Raw genomic sequence first — 13,486 nt, 5'->3', positions numbered from 1 at the left:
TCTGGTCCATCTCCTTCTCCAAGTGTGGCACTCTTCTTGAAGCAGTACCCCTTGACTGATTCTTGGACTCAACATTTTCTCCTCTACCTTCTTGACTCTGAGTTTGCCCTTCCGCATGTCTTTCATGGTACTGCCTCCTTAAATTGATCTCCCTATTCAACTCTTGGTTCTGTCGGGTTAGTTCCGCCATAGTTGCAGCCATGAACTGTATATGTTGAATGGAAGGCAGTTGCATGACAGACGTTGACTGACAATCACGGTGGGGATTACTAGAAGCATCCCTACTCTCCTGGTGGAATGGGCTGGTAGCCCTTGATCTTGTCCGAACCATATAGCCTTTTTTCTGGGAAAGGCGAATCACTGAAAACAAATAATCGAACGAAAAGAATGTTTCCCACAGACGACGCCAACTGATGATGCAAAGAAAATCAATAGACTGGATGTTTCGGATTTCAAAGGTATCATGACTGTCTTGAAGGCCTGAAAAGAAAGAACAATGATCAAAGGTGACCGGGGTTACCGGTCAAGAACCCTCTGATACCAAAGTTAATTTTCTCTCTTAAATTTTGGAGTTCCAACATTTCAGGAATTGTAAAAACGTACCTTTTCTAGTCTGAGTGGGTGTTTATATAGTACACCCCAGAAACGGTTATTAGATTTGTAACTTCCCCTATATTTGAGGAGGTCTGAGGGTTCGGGGATAACTTCCACAACCGTTTAAGAGTTACACTTTTTCATATAACTGTCATTGGAAGTTATGCATGTGATAAGGAGTCGTAGCACTGAACCTGGATTTCGCTCATGTCCTGGAACACTAGCGCGTAGGCAACTTCATGCTTGAGAATTTTCCCAAGTGTCAGGGGTTCGTCCAGAAGCCTTCCTGACGAGCATACCTTGCTCCCACGGGAGGTTGTCCTTCTATGGACGACCTTTTCACGGACGGTTACCCTTACATGGACGACCTTCCTATGTGGGATGTCCCTTTTGTTCTGGACGCCTCCTTTGGACGAGCTGGAGTTGGTCAGATTTATAATTCACCATCAAAATGCACCAGCAAAACCAGCGTATTGTGAAAAAAAAAGGGCCAATGAATAGTGCAAATTTTTAATAATTGTGAAAGTATTGTAAGAATTTGTTAAGTCAGTGTAACTGTACATACACATATAAATATTTAAAAGAAAAGACAGCACAACCAAAACTGGCGTAATGTGGTTTGTGGGGGGGGGGGGGGGAAGCCTAATGAACAATGTTGTGAAAGTGTTAGGAAAAATGTTGTGGATGTAGCACTTCTTTTTTCATAATACCTTTAGTTTTAGTTGTGGATGGTTCTAGTATGATATTTTATTTTAACTTATAAGAAATTAACATATCAACAATTGCAAAAATATTGTGACAATTTATTGTATTAACTAACAGTTTTATATATAAAAGTAAAAAAAAAAAAGTGGACACACGCCAAAAAAAAAAAAACAGAGAAAAAGAAAAGAAAAGAAAGCAGCTCTAAAAAAAAAAAGCAGCAACAATGCAGAGATTGAAACCAAAGCACTGTAGCTACAGTGTCAATTGAACAAACCAAATTGGCACTGTAGAGACTATTCAAAACTTGAAAAAAAAAAAAAAAGGCAAAAATGCAAAACTGATCTTCTAACTTTCACTCTTTTTCATTTCAGTCCTTTAACTTTCAGTTTTGTCAATTCAGTCCTCTAACTTTCAATTTTTGTCAATACAGGATTTCGTTAAACGCCCGTAACTGCTGCCGTTAACTTTCAGTTTTTTTTTTTGTCGGAATTAAATGAAAAAAAATCTGTAAAAAAGAAAAAGAAAAAGAAAACTACACAGAAAAAAAAAAACTGTGTATAGATTTCTGTGTTTCATCGTGCGGTGTTGGATCCAGAGCAAGTTTGAGTGGTTCGTGGGAGAACAACGGGTCAAGGAGTGAGATCGGGCTAACAGAGCGTTTGACGGATATTCTCGTGGACGAAGGGGACGGAGATCTATTGCTTCAGCGGAGCGATCGAGAGGATCGTGTTTTTCAATGGCTGGAGATCCATTGTAGAACGCGATCCAAAGCCTGCAGCCATTGAAGAAAACAGTCCCATCACTTGCAAATCTAGAGCCTGTAGCCATTGAAGAACGTGGTCCACTCGAGAACGCGATCTAGAGCCTGAAGGACTGCGTTCTTCAATGCTTCAGCGGAGCTTGTAGTTTTCTTTTTCTTTTTTTTTTTTTTTTTTACAGATTTTTTGCATTTAATTCCCAAAAAAAAAAAACTGAAAGTCAACGGCAGCAGTTACGGGGGTTTAACGGAATCCTATATTGACAAAAATTGAAAATTAGAGGACTAAGGCTGAGTTTGGATACGGATGAAAATTACTGCGTCCGCGTCTGTGCGTTTTTTTTTTTTTTTTTCTTCTGCTGATGCACGATCCAAGGGGACAGCGGTTACTGTTCATGCACTGTGCATAAACAGTAGCCGATTTTGTTGACTTTTCAGCACCTCTGTGGGTCCCGTGTACTGTTCACGGGACCCACAAACTTCACTTTTCAGATTTTTTAAAATTAAAAATGGGACCTACGGCACTATTCACACATTTAAAAATTATTTTGGTACAGTGTTTTCAGTTTTCAGCAATAAGCTGTATCCAAACGGACCCTAAATTGACAAAACTGAAAGTTGAAGGACTGAAATGAAAAAGAGTGAAAGTTAGAGGGTCAGTTTTGCATTTTTGCAAAAAAAAAAAAAAAAAAGATAAAAGGACCCAATATACCAAATGTGTACTGTAGGGGAATTGGTGCTTTTTATGTAGCTAATAGAAATAGATAGAAAGAGCCCTTGGCTCTTTTTATATAGTTAGTAGATTTTATCTTTTTTGGGTTTTGGATTTAATTGGGTTTGATCTTAACTTGGGCTGGCTTGATGTATTTTTAGATTGGGCTTGGAAGGATTCGGTTTGGATTTTTTATGGGTCTATTCATTTAAGTATGGGTTTGGGATTTTTTCATTTCTTTTGTTTAAATGTGGATTTTCTAGTCTGAGCTAGACCTAGTTTAAATGCAGGTTGTGCTTGTGGAAGTTATAGGGCTGGTTTGGTTGGAGGGCTTTGAGAGAGAAACATGTTGAGAAAGAGAGAGAGAGAGGCAAGGAATGTCCTAGAATTAAGGGGTAGGGAATCTGGTTGGTAGAGAAGTGGGTCGGGTTGGAAGCTACCCAAATATTTATACCCTACCCGGTTTTCCATAACCTGGGCTAACCATAAAAGCTTTAGACATCAGTTAGGCCCATCCACTAAGGTCCAGTCATTCAGACAAAACCCAAACAAGCCCACCAAAATTTTTCTCTGAATTCTTCAAAAAACATTTTCTCTTAAATAAAAGCCTATAAACCAAACTGGCCCCGTAACTTCTACAAGCCCAACCCGGATTCAAACTAGGTCCAGCTCATATTATAAAGTCCACATTTAAACCAGAGAAACAAAAAAGACCCAAACCCATGCTTAAATCAACAGACCCATAAAAAAAATACCCAAACCCAATCCTTCAAAGCCCAATCAGAAAATACATCAAGCTGGCCGAATTTGAGATTAAACCCACTTAAGTCCAAATTACCAATAAATGAGACCCAAAATCAACAACTGCCAATACTCTTCTAAAATTACAACTCAACCTCAAGTCCTTCACAAAATTAGATTTTAGCCCCTAAATCAATAAAATAGGATCACTCACATATTACAAACTACACTCGTATATATCCATAAACTCAAACAGTCTACTTTTAAACCCATAAAATTTATAAACCTAAGAGCTTCCTTAAGCACTAGCATCTGAGGATGCAATAAAAAAACCTGTTTTGCATTCTCAAACGCTACTTTATTTATTTTACCAATTCATTTTACAATTCACCTTACATCTCAGTTTTTATTTTTACATATAACCCAATAAAATAATATAAACTACCTAATAAAATAATAAAAAGTATTTTTATCTCTCTCTTTCCTCCCACTATCTTTTTCTCTTCACACACAACCACAAAATTAAAAAAAAAAAATTTTCTTTACAACCTATGAATAGTAAGGTTTCATATATGCAACCTTACTATTCATAGATTGCAAATTTTTTTAGATATGCAAACTTAAATGTAGTGGGTTTTTGCTGTCTTGGGTTGTAAAGTAGCAACTGAGAGGGGATGGGGGAGAGGGGGGGTTCCACCCCCCATGCTAGTGCTCTCCATCTCACAATCCCCACTTCACAACTCTTTATCTCTAAAAAGGAGAGGAGTATTTCAATTGCATGTTTGACCAAATCAAACCCCACAATGTTAATCATTGCCAAACATGTAGCCCCAATATATCTTAAATTTCTTAGTAATTTATTAAAAATTGACTAAATTGAAAAATCTGTTTCAACCCCAAATGATTTAAGCAATGAAATTAATGAATTTATTACACAAATCTATTATAAATTCTACGCATATATTACAAGCAATCTCTATCAACCATACTAATAGCAATATAGCATACTAAATCTAAAGTAAAAAAAAAAATGTAAATTACTAAACATGCAACACAAAGGCTTAGTAATGAAGTGGAAAACTAATGAAGAATCTATTGAATGGAAACTCCAAAACCATGTAACAGTTACAGTAGCGTCTATACATACTCACAAAACCATCTTAGTTTTAGACTCCCTATGTAACCTCTACAAATGCTCCACTTTTCTTTCTACTGCAAGAGTTTCAAAACTTTGGAATCCTTCTATAATGATCTTCCCCAGAACGAACATTGCCTGCATGAACTAGAAGCTCCCATACTTCAAAGAACTACTCAAAAATTTCCTATATTAAACTTACTAATACAAATAGGTATGGTTTGAAAGAAAAGGTTAAGACTCAATGTGTCATGAAGAACATACAATTGTTTTTTTTTTTTTTGGTTCTATCGAAGTACATGCATGAGTTTTTTATGTTTAGGCTCAAGGAAGAAGGCTTCAATTATTAATTTAAAGCTTTTGTATGACAACCATTCTCTCTAAATATCGTACATAATGCAATATATAGTTGCTCACAGTAGGATTGAATTCTAGCAAGACTTCTTTTCTATAGAATTCGAATTGCAAATCCAGCTCTTATACTTAAGTGAGAATTATTTTTCACTTTTAGAAAAACTCTTGGAGACAACATAGTTGTGCTAAAACAAACCAATTACTGTCATTATGTAAAAAAATTAAGATATGCAAATTTATACATAGACAAAAGTTAACAAGCGCTCAAACAATCCTTTAGGTGAAAATGCATCATACTATCTTCACTCAAAATCTAAAGTCTCAAACTTTTAACTTCGGAACAAGCAAACTAAAATACTCAGTCAAGTGATTATTTTATATTAAATTTTTTTTAGTTACTTTTCAATTTGAAATGACTAATATTCCATTTTGGGGATCAAATTTAAATTTTACGTGTGTATATATATATGCTAAAACATTTTCTTGGAGGGCCATGGCCCCCCAAGGCTTTGACATACCTTCATCCCTAACTCTCCCTTTGGTGTTTGTGCGAATGAAAATCCCCCCCCCCCCCCCCCCCCTTTGAGGCTTGCATGAATGGGTAGGAATATGTTTTAAACATGAAGTCTATTAGGGAAGTAATGGTGTGAGTGAGTATAGACTTATCTTCTTTTTTTTTGTTGGTAAAAAGAGGAGACATATTAATAATTAACCACCAATATCCCCAGAATTAGCTATTACAAGTCTAGATCGGTACAAATCCCACATATTAGCACAAAAAAGGGGGATAACATTGAGGGGGAGGGGGAGCAAAACGCAAGGAAATATCAGCATGAGAAGAGCCCATGCTAGCTAATGCGTCAACGCAGCAGTTGGCTTCTCTGAAACAACGAGACACCTTAACTTGAGGCAGCTGCCGCAACAGATCCCTGCAATCATCAACAAGGCCAGAAAGATCCCTATTAGAGTTGATATTGCTTGAAACTAAGGATATTGTTGCAGATACATCAAGCTCAACTTCTACAAATTGAGCCTGCAACTCTACACATAAAGCTAGGCCATCTTTTAGAGCCCATAACTCAGCAGCTATACTAGAGGACATCAATAAGGATTTTGCAAAACCCACCACCCAATGACCATTGCTATCTCTGATTAGCTCCCACAACCCGACATACCATTGGTACCCAATACTGAACTGTCAGTGTTCAATTTTAGCCTGCCCTCTGCAAGTTTAAGCCACATCAGCCTCCTTATGGCCTTGACTTTTTCTACCCTCAAATCCATAACATAGTACACAAACTCCCTAACTTGCATCTCCACCAAATTGGCCAGATTTGGATTGGGCTCTTGCTTCTTGAAAGTCTTCCTATTTCATTGGAGCCAGAGGTTCTAAATACCAAATAAAAAGAATGAGCTCTATCTATAATCTTTACCTACTGCCATTAAGAGAGCTCCTAGCATTAGCATGAAGCCAGTGTTCCAAGTCAACGGGGGGTACTTAGCTAGACGGGGGGCACTTAGCTCGACGCCAAAATCTTTTGGTCAACGGGCACTCTCTCAAGACGCGTATGATGCTCTCATTGCTATCAGAGCAGAGATCACAACCACCAAGGCCTTCAATTCCTCTAAGGGACAGAACAACTTTAATAGGTACACTGTGGTGATAGCACTTCCAAAGGAAAATTTGGATTTCTGGTAAGGTACAAAGCTTCCAAATTCATTTAGCATCCAATTCGTGCTTATTCAGATCTTCTCCAATGGCTATGAGATAAGAATTTTTTGGATCAAACTCCCCATTAGCGCTAGAGATCCAGCTTCAATGATCCTCTCTCACTGAGAATCTTTGTAACGAGGTTGATACAATAGCTTTTTAGATAAAACTGGAGAGGTCAAAGGAGAGATCGCTAAACTCTAAGCCCCATTGCTCATTATATCCTTCACTAAGAGTCCATCCTCCACTCTATTTAAAGGGCCTTCAATTAGAGATCTCACAATGCCCATGTTTAGGCACTTGTCATACCAGAAGTTGAGGGTGATGTTGTTGCCAATAGTCCATTTGTCACCTTTCTCGTAGATTGTCGGGCCCTTCTTTACTGCGGCCCAAATTCTAGAGTGCGACCATTTTCAGCCTGCGGGCCTATGTTGATATTTTTTCTGCAAGACTTCAGCCCAGCCAGCGTTCCTGGCATTTTCCATTCTCCAACACAGTTTGGCAGCCAAGGATAGGTTACGGACTTTTGCCTCCTGAATGCTCAAACCCTCTCAAAACTTAGGTTTAGTGATTTTTCCTCAGCTAATCATGTGCATCTTCTTAATTTCCTCAGATGAACCCCACAAAAAGTTTCTGTTAATCCCGTCAAGGCTGTTTAAGACTCTAGAGGGGAGCATACAACCTTGCATAACAAAAGGAGTTGCAGAAATAACTGCTTTTTATAGGACAACCTTCCCAGCCATGGATAACATATTAGCTTTCCATCCTTGAAATTTTTTTTTTTTTTGACTCATTTAAGAATAAAATTGAAGTCTTGAGAGGAAGTGCTTGGATGCTTTAGGGGGAAGCCTAAATATTTGCCCAGATTGGGTGTGGAGTTGATACCCAGCACCTTGCACAGCTCGTGTCAAGCATCCTAACTGAAATTTGGTTAGAAATACACTTTGGACTCGTTTAGGCTGACCTTTTGACTAGATAGCTCGCAGAAAGAGTCTAAAGTTTCCTTGATATTGTGACAGTTCTTCATATCTACCCTAGCAAATAGAACCAAGTCGTCAGCAAAAAAAAAAAAAAAGATGTAAAAAAGCAGGACCATTTCTAGATGCTCTCGTTGGGTCCCACAAATTTTCTTTACATTTCTCAGCAATAAGGAAGCCCAACATCTCTATACACATGATGAAAAGGTATGGAGACAAAGGGTCGCCTTGTCTAATCCCTCGCGAAGGATAGAAAGGTTCTAGCTTTCCCCCATTGAACAGAACTAAGATCAGCGAGATAGAGACACAGCTCATATTAAGCTTAACCAGGGAAGCTGGGAATTTATACAGATTAAGGATTTCTCAGATGAAGTGCCAATCTAATCTGTCATAAGCTTTTTCCAAATCAATTTTTATCGTCATAATCCCCACTTTACCTTTCTTTAGGCTCATTGTGTGAATCAACTCTTGAGCGATGATCATATTATCTAATCCCAATCTGCCTAGGACAAATGTAATTTAGAGAGGAGATATGAGGCGAGGTAGCATTGATTTTAATCTTTTCACAATAATTTTTGTCACCACTTTGTAAGTAGTATTGCACAGACTAATTTGTTTGGATGAAGTCAAACAATCTGCCTCGAGGCACTTTGGGATAAGAGTGATCAGAGTCTCATTAAGATGGGCAAGCAAAGCTAAGGTAATAAAAAACTTGCTGACTTCTTCAAAGATTGACATACCTAGAACATGCCAATAAGCTTGGAAGAATCTTGCATGATAACCATCAAGGCCCAGGGCTTTTAGAGGTTTTAGGCTCCACAACCCTTCCTTTACTTCCTACATAGATATATTAGTTGTCAACCTAACCAAGCTCTCTTCATCAACATGTCTCAACTATGAGGGGATATCCCAATTCTTCATCGAAATACTATCAACACTTGTATAGAACAAGTTAATAAAACCTTTTTCTAATTAGATCAGCTACTTCTGTCTCTTCATACGCCCAGTTTTCTTGGCTATCTTTCAAACAAGAGATTCTATTCCTTTTTTGTCTTATTATAGCAAAAGTGTGGAAAAATTTGGTATTTCAGTCTCCTTGGACTAGCCAATTGTATCTAGACTTAATTAACCAAAATTCCTCCTCTTGTTGGAGGATGTCAAAATACTCTTTCTTAAGCTAGGCTTCTAGATTAAGCAAGAACTCACTTGAGTAATTTTCGATGCGAATTTGGATCCCTCTCAGCCTAGCCTCAACTCTGTTCTTTCTTTGAAAAATGTTCCCATACACATATTTATTCCAAGCCATAACCTCCTTAGTGAGATAATCAACATTCCCCTTCAAGTGCTTATTCTCTTCTTAATAATCTACAACAAGCTCAAAGAATAAAGGGTGGGACATTCACATAGGCTGAAATTTGAACGGTCTGGTCAACCAATAGGTGGGCGGGCTGTCTAATCTGAGCAGAATAGGATACTGATTAGAGTGGGTATGAGCCAAGTGTTGAATCAAGGCCTCTGGATAAAGATTTCCCCAATCTGTATTAGCAAAGCCCCTGTCCTATCTTTCCTGAATAAATGCCCTACCTCCCTTTTATTAACCTAAGTGAACCTAGGACCATGAAACCCCAAATCTACCATCCCACACGAGTCTAAACACTCCCTAAAGAGCTAAACTCGCCTAGGATTTAAAGGATTCCCCATAAACTTATCATGACAAGATAACATTTCATTAAAATCCCCCAACATTAGCCAAGGTAATTGATGTAAATTAGCAATAAAAGCTAAATTATAACACAACAGCTTTCCTCAACTCTAGGGCTAGTGTAAATAGAAGAAAGGAACCATGAGTGATTAGAAGCACGTACCTTCGCCACAACATAAATCTCCTGTTCTGTTTTTGCTAGCTAGATAACTTTCATAGAGTCTGAGTTCCACAGTAGCCAAATGTCTCCTAAATACCCAATGGTATTCGAGTATATTGCTCCATTAAAAGAGAACCTATCAGTGATATCCTTAGCCCTCTCCCCACCCACTCTTGTTTCTGTGATAATCACAGTGGTAGGAGTGTATTTATTGATTAAGCTAGTTAATGCCAGGTGAAATCGAGGGTTTAAGGTCCCCCCTACAATTCCAACAGATTATATTCATTGGAGAAGATAGAGAGTGATATGGCCAAGCCTTACAAAGACTCTGAGCATCCATCTTGCTCAACAATTTTCATCCCAACTCCTTCAAACTCCTTTTGGGCCATTCTTCCCCTTTTGCAAGGATGATTGCATATTCTAGAATCCCCAACAGTTTACCGCCATTGTCTTGGATATCCATATTCTCCTTTCCTCGACCTCTTCTTCCTATTCTGATTCTCTTAAACTTTGCTCCATTAATAGTGGTGATAAAGCTCTCCACTCGAATATCTTTGCCTCTGCTCTCGTTGGAATGTCTAAGGGGACACTATAAAAAAATCGTCCTATCCTAGCGTTTTTTTCCCGGGGTTTTTAAAGACCGCCGCAATAAAGAAGCCTATACCAGTGCTTTTTGAAACCGCTAGTATAGGAAACCCTATTACAGCAGCTCAAAACTAGCGCTTTATAAATCACTGCAATAGGAGACCTATAGCGGCGATTTTTAAAAACGCTGGTATAGGATGCCCTATTGCAACGTTTTATAACCGTCGCTATAGGTTAGGGTAATATTTTTTTTTAATTAATTTAATTTTTGAAATTATCCTATCCCAGCACTTGAAAATCATTGGAATAGGGTTACCCTATTCCAGCGCTTCAAAAAGTGCTGGGATAGGATCACTCCATAAGGGAATGGAAAGAGGCCTATCCCAGCGCTTCAGAAAGCACTGGGATAGGGTCACTCCATAAGGAAATGGAGAGAGGCCTATCCCAGTGCTTTTTGAAGCGCTGGAATAGGGTGACCCTATTCTAGCACTTCAGAAAGCGCAGGATAGGATCCCTCCATAAGGGAATGGAAAAAGGCCTATCCTAGCGCTTTTTGAAACACTAGAATAGGGTCACCCTATTCCAGCGCTTCAAAAAGCGTTGGGATAGGGTCAAAAAGCGCTGGAATAGGTCCTTCGTACCACTAAAAAAATTTCAGACTTCCTCTTATTTTTTTTAGCTTGGCACCACTTTGGCCTCTTATTTTTGGTCTCCCACTTCTTTACTTTAGATATTTTCCTCTCACCCAACCCCCCCCTTTTTTCCTCATTTTCATGTTGCTCTCTCTCTCTCTCTCTCTCTCTCTCTCTCTCTCTCTCTTGTTTTTCTTGTGCTGCAGCCTCTCCCTTCCTCTCACCCAAATCTTACTCCCTCTTTATCTCTCATGAACAGCCACCGCTAGATCATCCCTCTAGCCACCATATACTCCTTTATTTGCGCCTTTTCTCAACAAGAATTTAAGGTAAAAATCTAAGCTTTTTGCTCAATTTCTTTTATGAAATTCTTTGGGTTTTTCTATTCAATGATTATTACAGTGAATACTTGATGGGTTTTGGTGAATAATGGAAGATTAGAGGGTTAAGATGATTTGGGTAGCAATGGTTTTGTTAAAATCCAAAAATTTCATATCATTTGAAGAGTTTTTGCTTTGATAAAAGGTTTTGGTTGATTAGTTTCCTAATGGGTATTTGAGGGTTGATTTGCTGGATCAACTATATGGGTCTTGTTGTTGCATATGTTGATATGAGTTGATTTTTGGAAGTTTTTTCTTTGCATTTTAAATGACTTTGGTAAATGTGGGTGTGAGTGAAGTGATAACTATGAATTTATGCAAGTGAAGTGTGAGCATGTGCTTTTTGCATACCAAGTGTTTGATAAGTTGTTTATATGAGATTTTGGATTTGATTCCTTAGTTTTAATATGCTTTAAATCTTGTGGTTTTAATGGGAGTGATTCTCTAATAATTTGGGCTAGTTTTAAAACTATAACAATTTTCTAAAGCTGTCGGGGACAGATTTGAGTCAGTTGGGTCTGTTAGGGGAAGGAACCCTAGTTTCCTGCTCTGGTGTCAGTGGGAATATGTGTCTCCAAGCTTTCATTTCTTCTTGATCGAACCACCCTCATATCATCGTTGGACTGGCCTTGATCTGGGCTAGCCTTGACAGCGACAGGGTTAGGATTTTCCCTTGTCATAGAATATCCCACTAGTGTTTAGGAATTTCTTCCATTGGAACTTCCTTTTGGCTTCCCTTTCACACATACAGGAGATTTTCCCTTTGCTTTGGTTCCAATCCTAGAGGAAGACTCTTGCCCAGCGAGATCCAACAGCCTAAAAGGGCTACCAAACCCAAAAGCGAAAGGTTGGGATGATGAGGGGCTCTAATCAAGGGGATTTTGCAACATCTGTCGAGATGGGACAGATGTCGTACTGGGGGAAGTTTTTTCTCCCTTTTTGAGGCCATAATAGAAGGGTCATGTCGCCCTTTCCCCCTTTTGCCCTCATTTGCACCGCGAGCCGTGCTAGAGCCGAATTTTGGGGAGTCGGTTTGTGTTAGGCTAAATCGAGGCTTTCCTTCAAGGTCAGGACTAGACCTTTTGCCTAGGCCAATTTTGGAATTGGGAGTACTTGATCCTTTATTTGTGGGTCCTGCTTTCCTATGTCTCACAAGCAACCACGGTCCATAATCTTCTTTAGACTCATCAGTTAAATTTCCCGCCTTTTGGGATTTGCTCCCCTCCGCTTCAACCCCATTCTTATCCACAAGAGCGTCCTCTGCCACCATTCTCTGATCAGCCATGGGCTCCTTGATTGTATAGGGAAAACCTTCCCTTCGATGACCCACACGCCCACAAGAAAATCATAGCAAGCTGATACCTTCATACTGCACTTCTTGGGATTTGCTCCCCTTCGCTTCAACCCCATTCTCATCCACAAGAGCGTCCTCTACCACCATTCTTTGATTAGCCATGGGCTCCATTATTGTATAGGGAAAACCCTCCCTTCGATGACCCAAACACCCACAAGAAAATCATAGCGAGCTAATGCCTTTATACTACACTTCTTGCACCACCCCTTCAAGAAGGATTTGGCGTGTTAAGGGTTGGCTAAGGTCAACCTAAACACATATCCTAGTGTTGGAATTAATCCTCAAAACTGGCCCAATAGCACTGCTGATATCCTTGAGCACCTCCATTTCATAGTACTCAATGGGGAGTTCTGGAAGTCTTATCTACATAGCTACCTTACTACACATGGTGGTAGAAGGCTTGAAGTTGGGTTCCCATAGTTTGATGGTTAGATAATGTTCACCTATGAACCAAGGTCCTCCCTTTAGGACATCATCATAATTTGCAACTAAACCAAACCTCATAAGGAAGAAGTCCTTACCTAATTCCACATAGTCCACCTAGCCTGCTGGCTTCCATATACTCATTATTCTGGAGTGAAGGAAGTGATACCCCACTGACCGCCCAAAAACTTTCACTATCAAGGCATGAGCCCACTTTGCTTGGATGTGTTTCCATTTCTCTGGAGTTAAAATGATTGCTACCATCCCCTTACTCAACTCACCAATACCCACAACAGGCTCTAAGGTATCCTCACCTCTTACACTGAGGTTGAAAGCTTGAGCAAATGCTCTTGGCATCTCTCCCACTAGCTTGTCCTTATAAGATTGGGGAGCCCCAAACTCAAGGACACCAACCGCCTCCTTAACTTTCTTGGTGTTATGTTGAAGTTCTGCATCTTCTTCTCTAGACCTGTCGTGCTCAGAGAACTCACAGTCCATCTCTTTTCCTTCCCTACTTGTGCGTCTAGCATTTTCCCAATATAGACTTATCTATTACAATTATAA

This window comes from Castanea sativa, chromosome 5, assembly GCF_040712315.1.
Source record: "Castanea sativa cultivar Marrone di Chiusa Pesio chromosome 5, ASM4071231v1".
NCBI classification, from domain to species: domain Eukaryota; kingdom Viridiplantae; phylum Streptophyta; class Magnoliopsida; order Fagales; family Fagaceae; genus Castanea; species Castanea sativa.
The sequence above is the reverse complement of the archived record's forward strand: the minus strand, read 5'-3'. Positions refer to the sequence as shown.